Below are 22,524 nucleotides of genomic sequence, written 5' to 3'. Positions count from 1 at the left end.
GTGACCCATTCAATATTAAACAAAAGGCCAAAAAAAAACATAATAACATTAAAATAATACTAAGGCTCAAGACAAGAGAATTTCAAAATAGCCTACACTAGATTAAACTGGGTCAGATCAAAAACTCAATTACATCCGCTATGACAAAAGTCAATCATTGGGTCTATTATAACCCCTCCGAGATTGTATTCATAACATCATGAATGTTCATGAATAATATATTGGTTAATGAAATAAAGTTCATGAATATTCATCAAATGACACTCATGAACTCTTCATGAAGTTTTATGAATCCATGAAACATTCATGACTGTTCATGATCAATGTGTCAAGAATTATTCATAAAATTTTATGCATAACTGATATTCATTAAAAATGTTCTTTCATTTTAAAGAATTTTCATAAAAATCAATTATGCATAAAACTTAATGAATTATTCTTGACCTGATAATTCATTCATTTTGATGAATTTTAATGAATATCCACTGAAGTCACATGACTTGTCACATGACTACATGAGTCTCATGACTTCTATATACATTTCCCGCCAACACAGTCACCATCCAAAATGGCTGCTGTATCTGCTGCAGTGTGGAAGGGAAAATATTCAACTTAAAATGACAATTTTGGCATGTAAGTTTAAGTATTATCGCACTCCCGAATTTCTTAAAGCGCAGATGAAAACTGTTGGTGATTTCATGTTTAACTCTTTTGATGTTATATGATAATATATGGATTATACCTATTGTCATAAGAACTTGTTTCATTGAATTGATTCTAATAGAATTTCCATTGGTTTGATAGACTATATGAACACAACACTAACGTGACTCAAGTTCATGAATATTCATTAATTGTTCCAGTTCGTGAATTTTCATTAATATTCAGGAATTGCTTTCGCATACTGCTGCGAGTTGTAGTTCATGAATAATTCATGATGGTTTTAAATTCATGAATATTCTTTAAAAATCATGAATTTTTTATAAATGTTCATGAATGGGTTGTTCATGATTTCAAGAATAAAAGTGGTTCACGGATGTTCATGATTTCATTAATAAAAGAGATTCATGAATGTTCATGAATTTGTGAATGAAAGGATTAATGAATGTTCATAAAATATTTTTTCCTAAATTTTTCATGAAGTTTTAAGTTCATGAACTGCAAGAAATATTCATGAATAATTGAAGAATATTCTTGAATTAATCATTAAAGCCTGGCAGGGGAAGGTTCATGTATGAGCTTTATATAACAATGCACTGGATTTTTCTATACCAGCATTATAATCCTAAAAAGAGTTTATATAATATTGAAAATGTAATTACCCATGACATTTTATACAATTTATACAAATACAGACATATCTTGATACCTTTATTTGATCTCTACATATATGGCGTTTGATGACGTAAGAAATAACGTCTCTTCATGGGCCTATGTTTATAGCTACCTTGATGTATGAGTCTTGATGCAAATTAAACTTGATAAAGCAAGTTTGAAAACATGCAATTAAGTTTAAGATTGCATGTTGTATCAAAGAAAAATGTTCATCATCAAAATCGTAGTATGTTACTACGAGTTATCTTTCCTTCTACTCATCACCATACCATGTGAGCTAACTGTACATTGCATTGAAGTGTTTTGCACACTGCTTATATTTTGAGTTCCAGCTGATATTACAACGTAAATGAAACGTCATCGAGCGAATTCCCTTTTAACTGTGGTTATGTGCTGTACGCTTCCAGGGTTTTTGCCAGGCCTTTATAGGGTCCGGTAGAAGGACCCATTCCCAATTGAAAAACAGCATTTTATTTTCCAAAATTCAATCAGTATTTTCCCAAATGCAGTAAAATTAGATTGAAACCCCAAATATGATAACCTTATATTATACCTATGACATCAGTAAAAATAAATATAGAAGCTGAAGAATCTTATAATATCATTGAAAGAAACAGCTAAACCTTCTTTGTTATTCAATTTCCCCACTTTGATATTATTTCAACAAAATTGTGAAGACAATTTTAACAAAATAATACTGACAAAATTTTCCCAATATTTGAAAAACACCGATGATATTTTCCTAATTTTTGCTGGAGTTCTTTTCCCAAAACAGCTTGCAAAAACACTGACTTCGGTACGACTAAAAGGTGCCTATTCACTTTCTTATTAAAGGGATCAACATGTGTGATTGAATACAGCTAAAGCAAAACTGACTTTTGTATCTTACATACATCAGGGGAATAACACAGACATTAATTTTAAGTTTTTACTTTGGATTATGTTTGTAATTGACAAAAGGTCGTTATTTATTTTTGATTGTCGATGTACTCTAGGGGAGTTATGTAAAAGATCATCAGTGCGGCGACATTGTTAGCAATGTCAAGTTAATATTTACTGTAAGTGTGAAAGCATCACTAGTTTATTTTTATAGTTTAGTATTTTGAATTTCTAACAAGAAATACCGAAAAATTTACAAACATTGTAAAAGGGCAAAAAAATCACACACACTGGCCCAGAATTGATATACTAGTTTTAGATAGAACAATTAATTTATCAGATTAACAGTAGACAAATTCCTCTGTCGATTCGCAGTGTTCTCAGTCAACCTTTTGTAAATATTCCGAGTATTTAGCTAGATTAACAACTAGAGACAAATATTTTTTTCGTGTCTGAAACAACAAAATTGTTTTTATTTCTCTAAGATATACAGTGGGTCTCACACGAATATCTCCCTCACGGGGGTAACTAAATGTCAAATTAAAAGGCGTGACTCACATCTTATATCGTCGTTTCCTTCAAATGTTTTTATTGTTATGAACATTTTTTATAATGCTAATCGACCTAAAACAACACCAGCCCACCATAGCACATATATAAATTATTTATTAGATATTACAATATTTATTTTAATTAGTTTATTTGTAATTCGAAATCACTGAAGGTTTTCATCCATAGCATTTAACATTATGTAATGAATATTCAAAATATAATAATAATCTAAAATTCAAATAATGAATTAATGTCCGTGTGTTTTATGGAAACGAGAGTAACATACACAACAAGAGACATATGTAGTTCATTTTGATAGTGTAGATTTTGTGGCGAGATTTGATTATCACATGTTTGCCTAAGATTTATGTACAGTTTGGCCTCCAAATCCGTCATTTTTTAAACTAAGTATTAAGAAGTATTCTTTTCATCCATTCATATCTTTATTTCTCCGCTAACGAAGAATTACATGAACAAATAAGAATACAAACAAAATAGGTGCAAGGTACTAACAAAACAAAAAAGGTAAATAGAAAATAACTAGAAATATTATCATTAATTGAAATCTATATGAATGTAAAAGAAAGTATGAGTTTAACTGTTGACTACCAACAAATATGTAGAATTGCATCTAGTGTATAACCACAAATTAATAAGTAAGTATAAAGTTACGAATACAGTTATAAGTAAAGACATTGAATAGCTACACTATACAGCTAGTCGTATATAGAATGTAAAATAACATTGATTGAAAGTTTAGGGCAGATACTTTATCTGCGAAACATAGACAATCTTGAACGAATTAATATACGATGTTTTCGTCAAGAAGAGCTAGAATAATGTTCTCATTTGGGTGACCAAGAATAATTTATATTCGCTACTTTATCTAGCATCCTACACACATAAACTGCATTTTGCACAGTGTAACTCACAATCAGGGGGGGGGGGGGGTAATCCATCCATAACTTGAAACGCGTTTACAAATACCAGAAAAAAACATGGAGAAACTTTGGAAATGAACCACAAAATTGATGGAGAAAATTCCATGTTAATATTTCTAAACCTCTACAATTCAGAATTCAATGTCAAACGCTGTTTCCATTGATTACTTTCCTCAAGAGTAAAACCTTTTTAGCAATATGTTTCCATGTATATTTGAATGTTGGATATTGCCTAAGGGTTTTGTATCCTTTTCTTTAAAATAAGTATTAAGAAGTATACTTGTTGCATTTGAAATATTAAGTACTAAGCTCCATAGAAGTAATATTTAAAGTTCTATATACTAGGTTTCACATATCATCAATTATAAAGGGACTTCTTCAGACATGTATTCATCTAAATTGATGTAAAACATACAATTTTGTGTCTGCGCATATAGTTATAAAACGTCATAGAGCATTCAAACAGTTTTAACAGCTTAATGCATCAAGACTTATGGTGTTCAATAAATTTCTGAAAAAATAACAGTTAATATTTACAGTTTGCACTGACATGGACTCAATAACCATGCTTTTTAGTATTATCATTATCAGTGTATAAACGATAGTACAATACGTGCGGCGATTCCATTGCTACGGGAACAGCCGCTGGCCTAGCAACGTGGGGTCATGACCTCATTTTTGTGGGAACATATGAATGACTCGATTCCAATCAGCTGTTCAACCGAATTCGTTGACGATGACGGGAGAGAAAGAAAAATGGGAAGTTAAATAAAAAAAAAGCAACTGTCGCGAGAATATATAATATTCGTTTACGTGAAAAACTGTAAATATAAGGAATAGATTTTTCATTTTGTTGAGGTTATGAGGGTATAATGATAATGGAGCCATTGTAAATGTTATGAAACCCGGCGTTAGCCGGGGTTACATAATTTACATGTGTTCCAATATCATTATACCCTAATAACCTCAACAAAATAAAAAAATATATTCCTTACTTACTTATGTTAACCGATATGTACCACAAAAAACTGTAATTATATTACCCAGTGATAAAAGAGGGATGAATAACGAAACACGTTTTGAAGATAAGATAGAGAAGTAAACAACATTCTAAGGCTTAACAAATAAATATTCCTGCTTCATGGAAAAATATAGATCTCTACGGAATAATGTGATAACCATGATAAGATATGAGGAACAAAATAATATTTTAAAATTACAAAATACTTTTGTAGACAAAAGTGTTCCAGGGGGTGAATGGTTGGAAATTGCGAAGTCAGTAATAAATACCATAAATAAAAATGATACAGATTATCCTTTGGATATTAATGGTGATTTGAAATATATCCAGTAGAGAAGTGTGAATCTCTGAACTCATTTTGACATCTATTTCTACAACTAATAAACCTATTGATAATGTTTTATTACATATCCCCTCCCCTTTTCCCCCACGAACTATCAAATATTACTATCACTGAATAAGACATACATGACCATCTTCATCCCATTAATGTGAAAAAAACCTCAAGGTCCTGACTCAATTCACCTTAAATATATCAAAGGGGTATCTGAATCACTTATTGAACCGTTACATATTCTTTTTAGTATATCAATTATATCAATTGAACTTTGACATATATCTCAAATCTGGAAAAATGCTGTTATTACAGCTAGCTACAATGATAAAGGAGTAAAAAGGGACCCATCTAACTCTAGACCTATTTCTGTCACACCATTATTTAGCAAAATGCTTGAGAAAGTAATTTTTAAATATCTCTTTAATAATCTATCATCTAATAATTTCATAATTTCAGGATTTTTTCCTAAAGACTCCACTGTAAATCAACTCTTATCTGTTTATGATGCAATACTTTTACAACTTTATGAAAGGCTAGTTTTCTGTGATATTAGTAAGGCATTTGAAAGGGTTTGACATGACGGTCTTGTATATTTTAAAAAGTGTGATATAAAAGACAATGTTCTCGATTGGCTAACAAATTATCTAACTAAAATAATGGATAGGCAGCAGCGAGTACTTACTGATGGATACAAGTCATCTTGGAAGACTTTTATCAGCTGGCGTGCCTCAAGGCTCAGTACTAGGGCCATGCTTATTCTTAATTTATGTAAATGAGTAAAATAATAAAATTTACTCTTATGTCAATTTTTTTTACAGATGATCAATCTTTGTTCTCATTCACAATAATCAAGTTACTGCTGCTGAAATTTTAGATAATGATCTTTTAAGAATATCTCTTTTGGTAGATAAATGGGGAATACTTCTTAGTCCTAACAAAACTGAAGCAATTATTATATCTAAGAAACAATAATACCGATATTCTCCATCCTGATCTGACATTTATAAATAATACTGTAGCAAATGTGAAAAAAAACATAAACATTATGAAGTTTACTTCATGGTCAGACTACATCAATCACATTTATGAAAAATAAACTTATAAAAAATGAATACGTTTAGATCTCTTAAACACAAACTTGATAGGAAATACTAGAAATTATTTCTAAATCTTATATACTCCTAAACCTTGAATATGCAAGTGTTGTGTGGAATAATTGCGACCAAACTGAAACTGATCTCATTGAATCTATCTAATTAAATAGATGCAGCTAGGATTGCCACCGAATTACGCAGAGGTGCAAACCATGCTCTCATTTATAAAGAACTTGGCTGGGATACTTTAAAGAAACTTAGAAATGACCAACAACATATGTTATTCTTCAAAATTATCAACCTTGAGCTAACCATAGCGACAGTGAATGAAAGTGAAATCCTGCTGCATGATGGGAGAATCGTTATACCACAATCACTACAAGCATGATAGGAGAATCGTTATACCACAATCACTACAAGCATGATAGGAGAATCGTTATACCACAATCACTACAAGCATGATAGGAGAATCGTTATACCACAATCACTACAAGCATGATAGGAGAATCGTTATACCACAATCACTACAAGCATGATAGGAGAATCGTTATACCACAATCACTACAACAGAAAGTCATTCAGCTAGCACATGAAGGACACCAAGGAATAGTTAAAACCAAACAACTACTCCGAGAAAAAGTATGGTTTCCTGGAATCAACCAAAAAGTTGAAGAAGCATGCAAAGGATGCATACCATGCTTAGCCTCAATGCAGAGTCATACAACAGAACCGCTTCGTATGACAGAGCTACCAAAAGCACCATGGACACAAGTCAGTATGGATTTTTGTGGACCATATCCATCCGGAAATTATCTGATGGTACTTGTTGACGACTACTCAAGGTACCCAGTTGTTGAAACGTTAACAACGATCACCGCCCGAGCTGTCATACCGATATTGGACAAAATCTTCGCTGCCTTTGGAGTACCTGAGATCCTCCGTACATACAATGGACCACCATTTCACAGTGATGAATTCGCTAAATTTTCTGAATACATTGGTTTTCACCACAGAAAAGTGACACCATTATGGCCTCAAGCCAATGGTAAAGTGGAACGTTTCATCAATAGGAAAATCTATAAGATCAGCGACAGCAGAAAAGAAAGCATGGAAACAAGAACTCTTCGCGTTTCTCAGAAACTACAGAAGTACTCCACATACCACAACTCCAGCAACATTGATGTTTGGAAGAAACATCAGAATCAAACTTCCATCGTTAGATGCAGTAACAGATGACAAAAAACCAGAAACAGAGATCAACAGCAAAAGGCAAAAATGAAAAGGTATGCAGATACTAGAAGACAGGCAAGAGATTCGGACATCCATATTGGTGACACAGTACATGTCAAACAGAATAGACGAGACAAAACCACGCCGCCGTACAACCCAAATCCGTATATAGCGTAATCGCCAAAAACGGAAATATAGTGACGGCACAGAGGCATACACACAAAATTACACGAAACTCGTCATTCTTCAAAAAGGTGTTAAATCAGAACTTCACTGCAGAATCGCGAGGTGACAAGGAAAGTAACAGAGACAGTAGCTGTCCATATAGACTGAAACGAAAGGCAAACGCACCTAAACGGCTAATAGAAAATATGTAGATGTACGAAATAATAGAAAATATGTAGATTAGAAATGGCTCACTGAAAAGCACTCATTGCTTTATTAGTACTATGCATGAAAATATAATGTAATTTAGATATATATGTTAGACTAGCTGTATAGATTTGTACACAAAAATTTTTAAACATAGTTTAGGCTAAGTTTGTTTATAATTGTGCAAACGCAATCATTTACAACACACGTATCCCACAGTGTGAAACAAGTGTGTGAGACTGTAGAAACCGTAAGAAATTTGGAATTTCATTCATGAGTATACTTGGAGTAAACATGTGAACTGTGAACTTTGAACTGTGAACTTAATTACTCCAAATGGGCAAACCTTTCCCACGATGAAACAGTGTGGACATTTCCTGATGCAGACACACAGCATGGAGATTTATGACTCAATACTGACAACCCCGTTAGCCATCCAAAGAGGAGAGGGTTGTAGTGTCACGAGTATATCAGTGTTATCATACCAACAGTTAATTGAACTGACATGACCGTAACCCGACAGCATCTAATTCCAGACAGAGCCCGTCTGATTGTCCGGTACCTGATAACACACCAATTAATTGTCCAGGCCCTATACCCTGTACATTGTAAATATAATCATGTATTGTAGCTAGATGCATTGTTTTAGGCAAGGCAGTTCCCACCAGTACCCAGGCGAATAAACATGTACATAGTGTAATCTATGGAGTCTGTTGTCATTATACAAAACAACGAGATATAACACAGATCATATACAGTGTATAGGTTTCCAGAAAAAAATCATTACAAGTAACCTATCCGAAACAGTATCATCAGTTTTAAATAGCCCCGTCTTTGCATTCAAAATAGGCCTACACACAGGAAAACACTTGTCTATCCTCCGTAAAATAAAATAAAAGTAATGACTATGAGAAATTTAGTCTAAATCGCGTTCTTAGACCGATACATACATGACAAGCATTCAGCAGCTCAACGGTCATACCATCAATAGGCTATATCGCAGTAACTTTGCTCGGTTGAAAATCAAATATGGCGGCTCGCTCCACTCCGGACCGCCTCACTACCCTGACAACGATGCATACCAGTAGTTGTTCCGCATTGGTTATCTCGATTTTTTATTCGAATTGGACATTATTGATATCTTATCAAATTGAGAAAAAAAATAGATATATATTTTGAAAATAATTGAAAAGTGTCATTGTTGTATTTCAAACCAAACTGCAGCTATAACATTCAACAATCGGAACTATATCTTCGGTCATCCTGACTACCGTAGTTACCCAACTTAGCAACCATCACCGTTTTAAATTTGACGTAAAAGTGGATTTATTTATGTAAATATATAGATTGAACAGTGTTTTGATTGCGTTAAAGGTGGTATGAATGCAATGGGATACATACATATTCTACATGTAGCGCTAACCTTTATTCAACGTCGCAGTGGTTAAATAGACTAAAATCATGAAACGAGGAGCCAATTATGCTTTACGACTTTTAATAGAAAAATGTGTAAACATAAAGAACAAAGCATATTGAGATGAAGTGTTATGAAGTTTGTTTAAATGAATGACCTTGACCATCATTCAATGGGTTGAAATTGCCAAAAGCTCAAAAAGCTGAAAATTATGATAAAAATTAAAATTAACTGCGTTAAACGACAGTTTCTCTATTGAGGAAGCGTGCAATTATGAAATCTGTTTATGAACAAAGTGACATGTGGACCACCAAAAGCAAATACCTGCCATGTCAAATGCTGATCAGGTAAGCTATCTGTAGGAATTGGTAATTAACTTCCTGAAGATGGCATATGTGGGTGAAAGTGTCCCTACTTTTTACTCAATAATGAATTCAATGTCAGCAGATACATTGGCCCTGTCACGTAAGTGATTACATATTCCATGCAATAGACGCGGCGTGAGTCAGGGGTGAAACTGCAGCTCTGTATAGAAAATAACTACCATTTTGGACTCGGGAACTATGTCCTGGGTTCTACTGAGTTCAGTTACCCCCGGTAAAATACTACCAAATAAGTAAAGACATACATAAGTAAGCCGGCCTTAAAAGGGACATAGCTTTTAGTTCCATTGAATATTCGAATAAAGCATCGATTTATCATTTTATGGATATTAATACAAACTAAACAACTCTAAATAAAAACAAGAAAAAGAAGAAAAAACAAGATGTTTGCAAATACCACTGTGAGTGACAAAATGTTTGTCCTCAATGGGTTATTATAGGCTAGTTTTATGTATAGTATAGAAAGATATGAACGTATCTTTAATTAATATTAAGAATGAAATTGCCTTATTGAAATATCACATAATAAATCAGAATAGAATCAAAGAAAAAATAAAGAATTCCGATAATAAGATAACAAATATTTTAGAAGTTTAAAGTAATGTTAAGTTGCATGTCAACAAGATTATAATATAATACAGTTAACATATGTTCAATATATTACAATGTATGTAGTCAATGGAAGAGGAGTTGCGTTTAAATTAGTCTAATCGCAGTGACGTATGGATACAGACCTAGTGCCAGACCGAACTACTTCTAATTCACGTTTCGATAAGATGTAGCATCTTATAATAGTCTAAATAAACTTACTTTTCACATTTGCACAGTTTAAATGTTAAACAAATCTTAAACTAAAGGAGTTTTCTGTCTTTTAAGGGTAAGATATCTTCGTTCAGCCTGACTACCGGAGTTACCAACATAGCAACCAACACCGTTGACGACGGACATGCATAAGTAGAGACATTCTGTAAATACATTGATGGAACAGTGTTTTGATTTCGTTAAAGGTTGTATAAACGCAATTGGATACGGAGATAAAAATGCATTCTTCAAGTAGCGCTAACGCGCTATATTGGTTAATATGTCTGTATCCACTTAGTTGCGTTCATACCGCCTTTATCGCAATTAGAACACTGTTCAATCCCTATATACACAGTATCATCAAATTGAATGTAAGATATTATGAAATGATATTTAACGTCACACCAGGTACGATATATGAGCGATATGAACTATACATATAAAATAGCTAGTTTTGTGTATTCTTAAAGGGATACAAAAACAATATTTTAAATGACGCGTTCTACAAGCTACGGACACGATACTCTTTATATAGGATGTCAACAAGTTTAGAATATTTAAACTTAATACTACATCAATAAAAAGACAAACACAACAATCGCCCGGAGAAAAATAAAGTTATTTTGATATTATCTATCATTGTCAACAATCCAAAGTTTTGGTATTAATCAAAATTGAAAAAAACATACGTTGACGTCTGATATTAACATTCTATGTAATGAGACTTTCCATGTCCTTTTCGTTTGGTTACTTATCTTATCCGTGATCCTCTTTATACAGCCTGCCTCTTAGTTGGTGTCAATATGGTGGTTTACCAACCTAGCAGTAATGACCGCGTGCATACCCAGGGATTCACCATATATGTTCTTACTTTTTTATTAGAGACGGTAGTTGTTTCTATTATTTGATATCCCACAAATAAAATGGAAATTATTCCAATAAAGCATAATCATGACAATTAAAAAAATAAAAGGACATATCCACCTACACGTGTGTATGTATAAGCCAACGAGCATGCTGGAAAATCCTACCAAATCTACAAAACAAAGGCATTAACGGGAAATTACATATATTACTAATGTTGAAGCGGAACGTCACCATTGTAACTGCATCTATTAAAAAACGTAAACAAAGTTTAATTCAGTCAATCTCTATTGGCCATGTAAGCCGCATTTATGTTGCCATGGCAGTAGACCATTTTACATGTACTTTTCAATTATTTAGACAACTCGAATTATATCGTGTGCAGATTAAAGGGATACACAGTTTTAACTATACTGTAGACCTTATAGTTTTACAAAGTCTCGTAATTCCCTTAATACCAAAATAATTTTCGGGAAAATTGACCGATGTCACATTATGATAAATAAAATTAATCTTAAAACGCCATTTAATAACATAAAATGTAAAAATACGAAAATAAAATCTTGCCTATGCAATTTTAGGGAGCGGAAAAATGCATATTAAGTCAGTTAATACTGTATTTACTGGAATCTTGACTTGGTGAGAACAAAAGCTTGAATTATCAATTTTTTTTTCTTTTGCAATTAACATTCAAGACGATTATTGAAATGATAGTATCTTTTCACGTGTGATATATACACGTAACACGTTATGGTAATTTCTTATTTGCATATTTTATATTTGATGTGTTATCAGACAAAATAACAACAAAAATATTTTCTTACAGATATAACAACTACATTAGTAGTCCACCACCAAAATTACAACTTTCCAGTTTTGTGTAAAAGCTTCAAACAGTACAGTGAATGTTCTTTAAATTTCTTGTCAATTTTCAAAAAGTGAATAATTATAAAAGACACTTTCAAGCTTCAAAATTAAGCTAGCAATTATCAAAATGTAATATGTGTATGACATTTTAAATACAACACACATTTCTTGATAGAATCACACTTTATTACTCCTTCCTAACCTAATTAGGTTTGATATTGTCGGTTTAGTTATTGATAAACAATATACACTGTATTTTTACAAACTAAAATCATACATGGGGCAAGTGTGTCTCTACTGTTTGTGCTTATCTGATAACGATTATTTCCTTGAAGCCAAAGCTCACTGGATTCACAGTAATTCACAGAGTAAAACATAAAACCAATTATGTGAATGAATATGTCCGTTAAATTTAGTTGTCATTAATGATCATTTTAAACTTTTACATTAAGTGAACGTGATACATCTAAAATGGGAATAATAGATATATGGAGTAAGATGTAGTCACCACAATTAATTTCGGTGGCATTTACCAATACATATTATAATTCTAGCAGTCATTGTACTTATATAAATAAATTTCTATATTTTCATGCATCGATATCGTATGCGGAAACTTGTTAAAGATTTTTTTTCTACGCGTATTTGTAAATCATTCATAGATATACTCGGAACGGACCCAAAAATACGGTATCGGATCATCTGGATATAAAATCATAATATATGTTCAATTTACTAAGATATGCAAAGTGATTGAAAAACACAACTCTTATTTAGCATCATTATTCTTTGTTATAATGGTTTTGTAACATTTTTGTCGTGGCTTAAGTGATTAAAAGCTGGTATTATCAAAATAATTATAAATATGTATTTATGTTTTCCCTATTTTCTTACCTTATAACAATGAAACTGATCAGTCTGTACTCAATACCGCTTTTTCATTAAATTTGATGAATATTAATTGTTTTATGGGGGCAAACATTCACATTTTCATTATATATTTCATCACATTTTCTTATCATTTTTTTCAGTATTACAATATGTGATGCTGTGATTTGATTTCTCTAATTTCGTACAATGTTGATAACAATTATTTATATATATTGTGATACTTTCGAGTTAAATAAAAACGCAGTGGCGGATACTTTATTAAAATGCTAAAGTTACATAAAATTAAATGTTTTGAAATGAAATATTGAAAAGAAAGCAAAAAAAAACATGACACAAGAGGATATTGAAGGAAGTGGTTCTGGTAAGTAATTTATCTCAGGATGAAACATGTTTTCTTCAGAAATGTAAAAAATTGAGTAATACCTTTTAAATAGAGAATGTTATATACAAAAACAAAAAGCACCGAAAAGAGTGAAACCGTAATTTGGTACGTTTACTTTTAACTATTATGGAATATTATTTTTATTCAATATTTCAAAAGAAAATGCATTTATTTGATAGGAAATAGTAAGAAAACCAACGATAATGTGAAGAAAAGGAAAAAGACAATTACAACTACTCTCACAATAAAAACACAAATTCTTGACACTAAAATTGAAAAATAAATATTGATACAAGCAAGTATTAGCAAACAACGCGATTGTAGTTATTTGTTATTTGTGACGAGGATATGTGTGTTTAATGATCAAACTTCTAAGGTGATAAATTGGTGGTCATTTCATACACTACTGGTTTCTTGGTTCAGACCAATACTTTATTCATAAAGCGAGTTATAGTTGGCGGATACAAGAAGATAAGTCTGATTTCCACAATTACATTAATGACTAACTTGATATTTTTGCATTTTATCCTAACACGCAATGCAGAAAGTGTAACTGAAGCTTTTTATTCTACAAAGCTGTCCTATGTCATATATCACTTTTCATGCTGTTCGCATTCATTTTCTTTGCATTAATTTCAAATATTTCGTAATAGCCGAATTATTCGAATCACCGATCAACGAATCAGTTGCCGACTTTAGGTATGTTTCATGGATCATTTAAATGTCTTTGAATTAATCATTATGTGTGTATATATATAATTCGTTTATCTATTTGATGCAAACAAATATCGAGAGAACCGTACATGACGGGGGTAAATGCCGCTATGCTGTTACCGATGGACGTAACTTACATGGTAAAAGAAAATATTTTCCAAGTGGTGAGTCTAATTAGGCCTTGGCGTTATTTCTGCGTCAGGAAATACGTTCTACTTTAAAGATATGTCACAAATTATATAATGCGTCTTATAATACTGATATTTATACTATAACCGATAGACATTAACTGTTAACTGGAAAATAAGCTGTAAAATGATTTATACATTTTATTGTTGTTTTTAGAGTGATATTTCAAATGGAAACATAATTATTTAACGATGTCAGACGAATCATGTAAAGAACATGATTCACAAGTTGCCATTGGAAAGGTAAGTATTAATGCCATAGTATAATTTTAATCATACAGAAAACAGAAATTCGAAATCAACAAGATATGCATTTAAAATGAATGGCAACAGGATAAAGCTGAGGGACCTATGGTAACGGATCCTAGCTCTTTGATAAATCAGATGGAAAGAGAGTTATTGTGTAAAGGTATATGTAAAATATCCCAAATAGAAAAGGCGTATACAATTACACATGTACTATTCCATTAGAAAATGACTTATTTACTACTCTTCGGAAAAGATAGTCATCATATAAAGATAACTCGGATTAAGCTATTTAGAATTTTAGAACTCCTTTTGACAATTCCCTACTGTCCCTTGTTGACTTAGCCTTAGTTGAGTTCTACTATAATTCCTAGTAAAACTATGTCTTTTGTTCGTTGATCTAGTCGCAAATGTGATTGAGGGTGACGAACCGGTTATTACAAATAGAAATGGTAAGATTTCGTCTGCAGACTTTTAGGTAGTTTTTAACACTTTGGTTTGTAAAAAAACCCCACTCAGTATATGAAGTTGCTTCATTAACTAGATTTTCCCATACAGACGTTTTTATGTCGAAGAACTAACCACATGAACATACCTATTCCTCATTTATGCTGCATTATGCATTTCCATAGATACCAAAGTAGCATTTCGTTTCATTTTCCACATTACGCGTCCTTTACCCGAGTATAAAAGTAATTAGCAGAAAGTAATGGCATTTTTGTACATGTACATGCAAATGCAAAATATTTAATGAACTTTTTCTCGGAGTCAGGTAAAGTGGCCCACGTTACTGTTACCGAGTAAACCATTTATCTCCCTTTGTTTGACTTTGTAATAGTTAAGGATCTTCTCTGGTGATGTCTCAGTCTCTTGGTCAAAGAGTTGGTTTTTTAATAAATATTCATATCTATTTGTAACAAGTTGTCACATAAAAAAATATGTCAAAATATTAAACGTCTGCTGTTTTTAGAACATATTATACATTTTTTTAAGATAAATCACTTGATGACCATTTTAGGATTGAACGTTTTTCAGCAAACTGTACAGAGGCAAATTCCATGAAGCGCGCTAGCGCTTCGTGTTGAATTTGCCTCTGTTTATGCTGCACTCATCTTGGCTATGAATGCCAACTGAAAGATGTTCAATGCTTATATTTACATTTGATTACAATTTTACGATAAAATACCAAGGAAACTAGCATCTATAATGAAATAATCACTCGTTATACTCATGAATGGAACAGTCATTTGAACAGCCGTCTTCCGTGATCGCTGGCACGACAATTGTGACGCGTCACAATGATAATGATGTCATAATAAGCGCTTGAAGTTCATTTACTATATGACTGCCAACTGCTCTTGATAAGGTTACATAGTGGAACTGCAGTGAAATGTAAATATTTTCAAGTTTGTGCTTCCTATACTTTGTTTTTGTCGTTGCGATCACATTTTCAGCTATAAAAGTATTACGCATTTAAAAGTGAAATTGTCACAGGTCGAAAATATATACAAGTGGAGATCAGTTTCGGAAATGCTGAAGTATACAACAATATAACACAGCATTGGACCCATTTCGATCTTTCTTGGCTAGAATTCTGCATTTCCTGTGTACCCCAATCTTGTTTCGATCATAAAAAAACTTGTTTAGATATTTTATCCTTACGATGTACGAGGATGGTAAAGCATACATGTGTTCACTTTCACAATGATAGGTAATTCTTTTTTTAAAACATCCTTTTGTTTCATATCTTTGTTCAATTTGGGCCCATATTGGGAACATATGTTATTTTCGGAAACATTCTTTTAATGTACAACAACCTATTTATACATTATATTCTATCAGTTCATTCTGATTAATCACAATTGTGAAATAGGAATACCTATCCTCCAATTTAGTAACTCGTGTCTCAATCTTCTAAACTCAATGATAGTAAGTATGAATTAAGACAAAGTCCTCGCTAGAAAACTGCTTAAATGACCAAGGAATACCTGGATGTGCGGGTCATGCGATAGCTATCTTTAAGTCTCCACGACTAGTGCAAAAATGTTATAATGATGGAGACAATGAGAACAAGAGAACACAATTGTTTCGGTAGATAGTCTTCACTCCCATGTGTGGTATGCATGTTATTTTCAGTATCACTCAGTGTGACGTCGGTACTATATATATATATATATATATCCGCCCTAATTCTATGTTCTTTTTATGCATATACAATTTATATAAGGGATTTATACCAGAATTGGATTCCGAAACAAGTCATATAAACCTTGTATTACTCTATTAATCCGTCGTTTCCATTTTGAAGACATATTGCACCAAGACAAGTAGGGGAATGAACACAATTCAAATATTCAATTATACAGTATATAATGAAGCTTGAGATGACGTAATGATGTCACCGATGGTGATTAATGATATGCATGCAGTACAAAATAACAAATTATACAGTTTGCAGATCAACTATATGTATGGTGACATTACTAACGACATCTACATTTTAAATAGATCTGTTAAAAGCTTTGAATTTAACAACAAAATATAATGTGCACTGGTTCTGAGTATTCCGCAATTTATTTGCTATATACGTATTTAAATGAAATCCGTTAGTTTTGAAGTATGAATAGAGATAAAAAACTAATAAACTATGCTAAATATTAACGACTAAGTCCATTTGTAATAAACATGAGCCATCTGTAGAATGGACCTTATCTAATCTGCAGAAATGATTAGGGGCAAATCTTTAATGTCATTACATTTTAACCCTTACCAATCTTAAGTTGAAAGATATAACTATTTATGGTTGATTATGTTAAGACGTTAAAAATAGATAAATATGAACCAAAGAACAATATATTAATTAAGTAAAAACTTATGTCGACAGAAACTGATAACTAGAATTAAGTATAATAGCGTATTTTATTATAACGTACCATAAGATACCTTCTTATGTGAAGTCGACTTATTATGATAATTTTGGCAAAATCATTTGAGATCATTTATCTCACCAAAGCAAACAGGAATATGACACAATACAGTTTTATCATAACTATTCTTCTTCAGTAGGATGTCTGTAACACATCCATTGAGCTTACTGACAATGTATGTGTATCACAGTACCATTTACATTTTATTAAAGATTGTCAAAGAAAACATCACTTTTTCTGAATACATTCTTACATTTTCAAAGTATCATAGAAAAATATTCTTATTACGACGTCATGACCATATGTGAGAATTTTTAATTCAATTATTAATATTGATTTAAATTGCAACCAATAATTATACAATAATCTAGAATGTTGGCAGATATATTGCTTATTGCGTGTTCTTCAAAGTAACTGTGTTCATTTTCAATTTCCGGATGAAATAAGCCTATAAAGTTAATTTACACATATTTTGCATACCTGTTACAAACACAACGACTATACAGATAGGTACACTTATACCTATATATTTTACCTGTGATAGACAGAAGCTATCTCCTCCAATACCAGGTACAGCTTTGTTGGTTTTGTACAATTTCTAATGTACACATGCCTTACTTCCGTACCGTCATAGTAACAACCAGTCATACTTGCAAGCACGCGCTGTCTACCTGCAAAAGCGCAAAACACAGGGATTTAACCACGTGATAAAGACGTGCACTGTGTTGTACACACGGCGGATTGTGACCACGGCTTAGGTACCATGGGGTATAATACACCTTGACAATAGCCTCCAACACATAATGCGTAGGATAGTTTAGTTATTCCATACATTCCTTAAAGCATTATAAAGACGATATATTACATATACTAATTGCAGAAGATCAAAATTGTGTTGAGTATGTCGTAGAGAAGCAATATTTGGAAACACGAAATATATATTGGTATACTAACCGAATAAGCTGTAGAAATAAGCTAATAATGTGTCAATACAGATAAGCATTAGTATTACATGGTACCATATTAGTGTTCAAATTATTGATAATGTACATGAGGTGATAATATAAATATTGTTTGTCTTTTATCCCGCAGGTAGGATTCCTTCCCATTGCCAACCTTAAAGAAGACAAGAACACTAAAACATACTCACGCCTCATCAGACAAGATACAATGCAGCAACGACTTATCATATCGTGGGTACACTTATGTCTTAACATATCATTAATCTTAAATTAACGAATGAACATACAAACAACCATTTTCTGAGCCCTGGAAACACAAGCATCGCATGTCTCTTTGCTGAGTCAGACCTTATCAAACTGATAGAGCTGATACCATACAAAACGTCCTCAACATTTCAAAATTTAGAACAACAAGACGTAAATATGGGATACAAAACACGAAGATATCGACGCGTTATGTGACAGATGAATAGGGAATGGATATGCCTAACAATTGTTCCGGACCACGATGATACAGCTGGTTAATATCAATACGTGTTACAACTTTACCTGCACCACCTATGCTGTATATGCTCTAATACATATCGCAACGTCTACTAATTTCGTCAATTTGCCAAATAAGCCGACTTCCATAACATTGATCACAGACCACGATAGCCTACCTACGCTAACATATAGGTCCGTCTTTCCGTCACAAATTAGTACTTTAACTGAGAATTGTGAAACAACTTACAAACCATTGAAGGTTTGCATAATAAAGACATCAACATCAAATGATCCCAATGTGTCGACTACGTCCTTACCGCAAATACTGAGCCATACTGAAAATAAAATGGTACCTCCCTGGAATGGTGTCTGAGAAGGGCTTCGAAAAGAAATCAATGCAGCTAGATCAAGACTGTAATTAAGGTCTTTCGTTCTACAGCTTCAATGATCCTTAAAAGTACAACAGCTGTTCCGATAGGAATTCCTTTGCCGGTCTCTACAATAATTCTATTGAGAACAAGTTATCCGAACATTGTTCCTATCCTAGTAACTTCACTTGCGTCAGCAAATATCATTTCAACCATAACGACACTTCATACCGAAGCATAATCTATACTGGAAAATAATAACATTACAATAATACCCGTATATGTAACCTTTCACTCCCTCAGTTCTTCTTTCGATGCCATGGTTACCAGGTCTCCTTGTATTACTACTGCCACATCCACCTTCACGCCATATACCAGGATTGCTTCCGTCTTCACAACAATTCACTTTTCTATGAATATTACCTTACATTTACATTACTTAATAGCTGATAATGCATCTGCTACCATAAATAAACAAGATTCACTATCCAATAATACTCTCACTCACGCAAATAAATCGTTATCAACAAATATTTTCACTTCGACCACAAGACCAACCACAGATTCAATATCAAAACTCAAGAAGGTCACTCTGAATTTTGAAAATATATTAAAAATGCCTATTATGACAAATACCCAATCTAAATTAAACGAGTCAAATACAAAATCCAAGATCATCGACAACCTAAGAGCAAATAATAAACCAAACAGATGCAACAAAAAGTGGACAAAGAATCAGCAGAGTATGTCAGACTACATAGAAATATTCCCCAACATACCTGTCGATCGCACAACAACATACAATAAAGATATACTAAGCGCATTGAACTCAGTTAAGATCGATATCAATATATTCGACAACCAGATCAATACACAGGTTCCAAATATAATCGCGGATGTGAAAAAAAAAAGAGTAAAATATCAAAAGCTACATCGAGTATCGATTTTAAAACATTAAAACATGCTTCAGGGAATATTTATCAAGTGGAGGTACATATGAACATAGAAAATCTTGTTAAGAAGAACTTATTTGCTTCCGAATCAGTACCAAGAAATGTTCAGAGTATACTTACCGACTCGGAGAAGGATAATAACCAAACAAAGACAAAAGTTACAACACATGTCTATTCCTTCTCTAGAGACAGGACGTCTCTCAACGAAACACACGTCTACTATACAACACATGTCTATTCCTTCTATAGAGACAGGACGTCTCTCAACGAAACACACGTCTACTATACAACACATGTCTATTCCTTCTATAGAGACAGGACGTCTCTCAACGAAACACACGTCTACTATACAACACATGTCTATTCCTTCTATAGAGACAGGACGTCTCTCAACGAAACACACGTCTACTATACAACACATGTCTATTCCTTCTATAGAGACAGGACGTCTCTCAACGAAACACACGTCTACTATACAAACACGTCTATTCCTTCAATAGAAACAGGACGTCTCTCAACGAAACACACGTCTACTATACAACACATGTCTATTCCTTCTCTATAGAGACAGGACGTCTCTCAACGAAACACACGTCTACTATACAACACATGTCTATTCCTTCTCTAGAGACAGGACGTCTCTCAACGAAACACACGTCTACTATACAACACATGTCTATTCCTTCTATAGAGACAGGACGTCTCTCAACGAAACACACGTCTACTATACAACACATGTCTATTCCTTCTATAGAGACAGGACGTCTCTCAACGAAACACACGTCTATTATACAACACATGTCTATTCCTTCTATAGAGACAGGACGTCTCTCAACGAAACACACGTCTACTATACAACACATGTCTATTCCTTCTATAGAGACAGGACGTCTCTCAACGAAACACACGTCTACTATACAACACATGTCTATTCCTTCTATAGAGACAGGACGTCTCTCAACGAAACACACGTCTACTATACAACACATGTCTATTCCTTCTATAGAGACAGGACGTCTCTCAACGAAACACACGTCTACTATACAACACATGTCTATTCCTTCTATAGAGACAGGACGTCTCTCAACGAAACACACGTCTACTATACAACACATGTCTATTCCTTCTATAGAGACAGGACGTCTCTCAACGAAACACACGTCTACTATACAACACATGTCTATTCCTTCTATAGAGACAGGACGTCTCTCAACGAAACACACGTCTACTATACAACACATGTCTATTCCTTCTATAGAGACAGGACGTCTCTCAACGAAACACACGTCTACTATACAACACATGTCTATTCCTTCTATAGAGACAGGACGTCTCTCAACGAAACACACGTCTACTATACAACACATGTCTATTCCTTCTATAGAGACAGGACGTCTCTCAACGAAACACACGTCTACTATACAACACATGTCTATTCCTTCTATAGAGACAGGACGTCTCTCAACGAAACACACGTCTACTATACAACACATGTCTATTCCTTCTATAGAGACAGGACGTCTCTCAACGAAACACACGTCTACTATACAACACATGTCTATTCCTTCTATAGAGACAGGACGTCTCTCAACGAAACACACGTCTACTATACAACACATGTCTATTCCTTCTATAGAGACAGGACGTCTCTCAACGAAACACACGTCTACTATACAACACATGTCTATTCCTTCTATAGAGACAGGACGTCTCTCAACGAAACACACGTCTACTATACAACACATGTCTATTCCTTCTATAGAGACAGGACGTCTCTCAACGAAACACACGTCTACTATACAACACATGTCTATTCCTTCTATAGAGACAGGACGTCTCTCAACGAAACACACGTCTACTATACAACACATGTCTATTCCTTCTATAGAGACAGGACGTCTCTCAACGAAACACACGTCTACTATACAACACATGTCTATTCCTTCTATAGAGACAGGACGTCTCTCAACGAAACACACGTCTACTATACAACACATGTCTATTCCTTCTATAGAGACAGGACGTCTCTCAACGAAACACACGTCTACTATACAACACATGTCTATTCCTTCTATAGAGACAGGACGTCTCTCAACGAAACACACGTCTACTATACAACACATGTCTATTCCTTCTATAGAGACAGGACGTCTCTCAACGAAACACACGTCTACTATACAACACATGTCTATTCCTTCTATAGAGACAGGACGTCTCTCAACGAAACACACGTCTACTATACAACACATGTCTATTCCTTCTATAGAGACAGGACGTCTCTCAACGAAACACACGTCTATACTAACACATGTCTATT

Source organism: Argopecten irradians, chromosome 3, assembly GCF_041381155.1.
Source record: "Argopecten irradians isolate NY chromosome 3, Ai_NY, whole genome shotgun sequence".
Taxonomy (NCBI): domain Eukaryota; kingdom Metazoa; phylum Mollusca; class Bivalvia; order Pectinida; family Pectinidae; genus Argopecten; species Argopecten irradians.
This window is presented reverse-complemented; position numbering follows the sequence as displayed.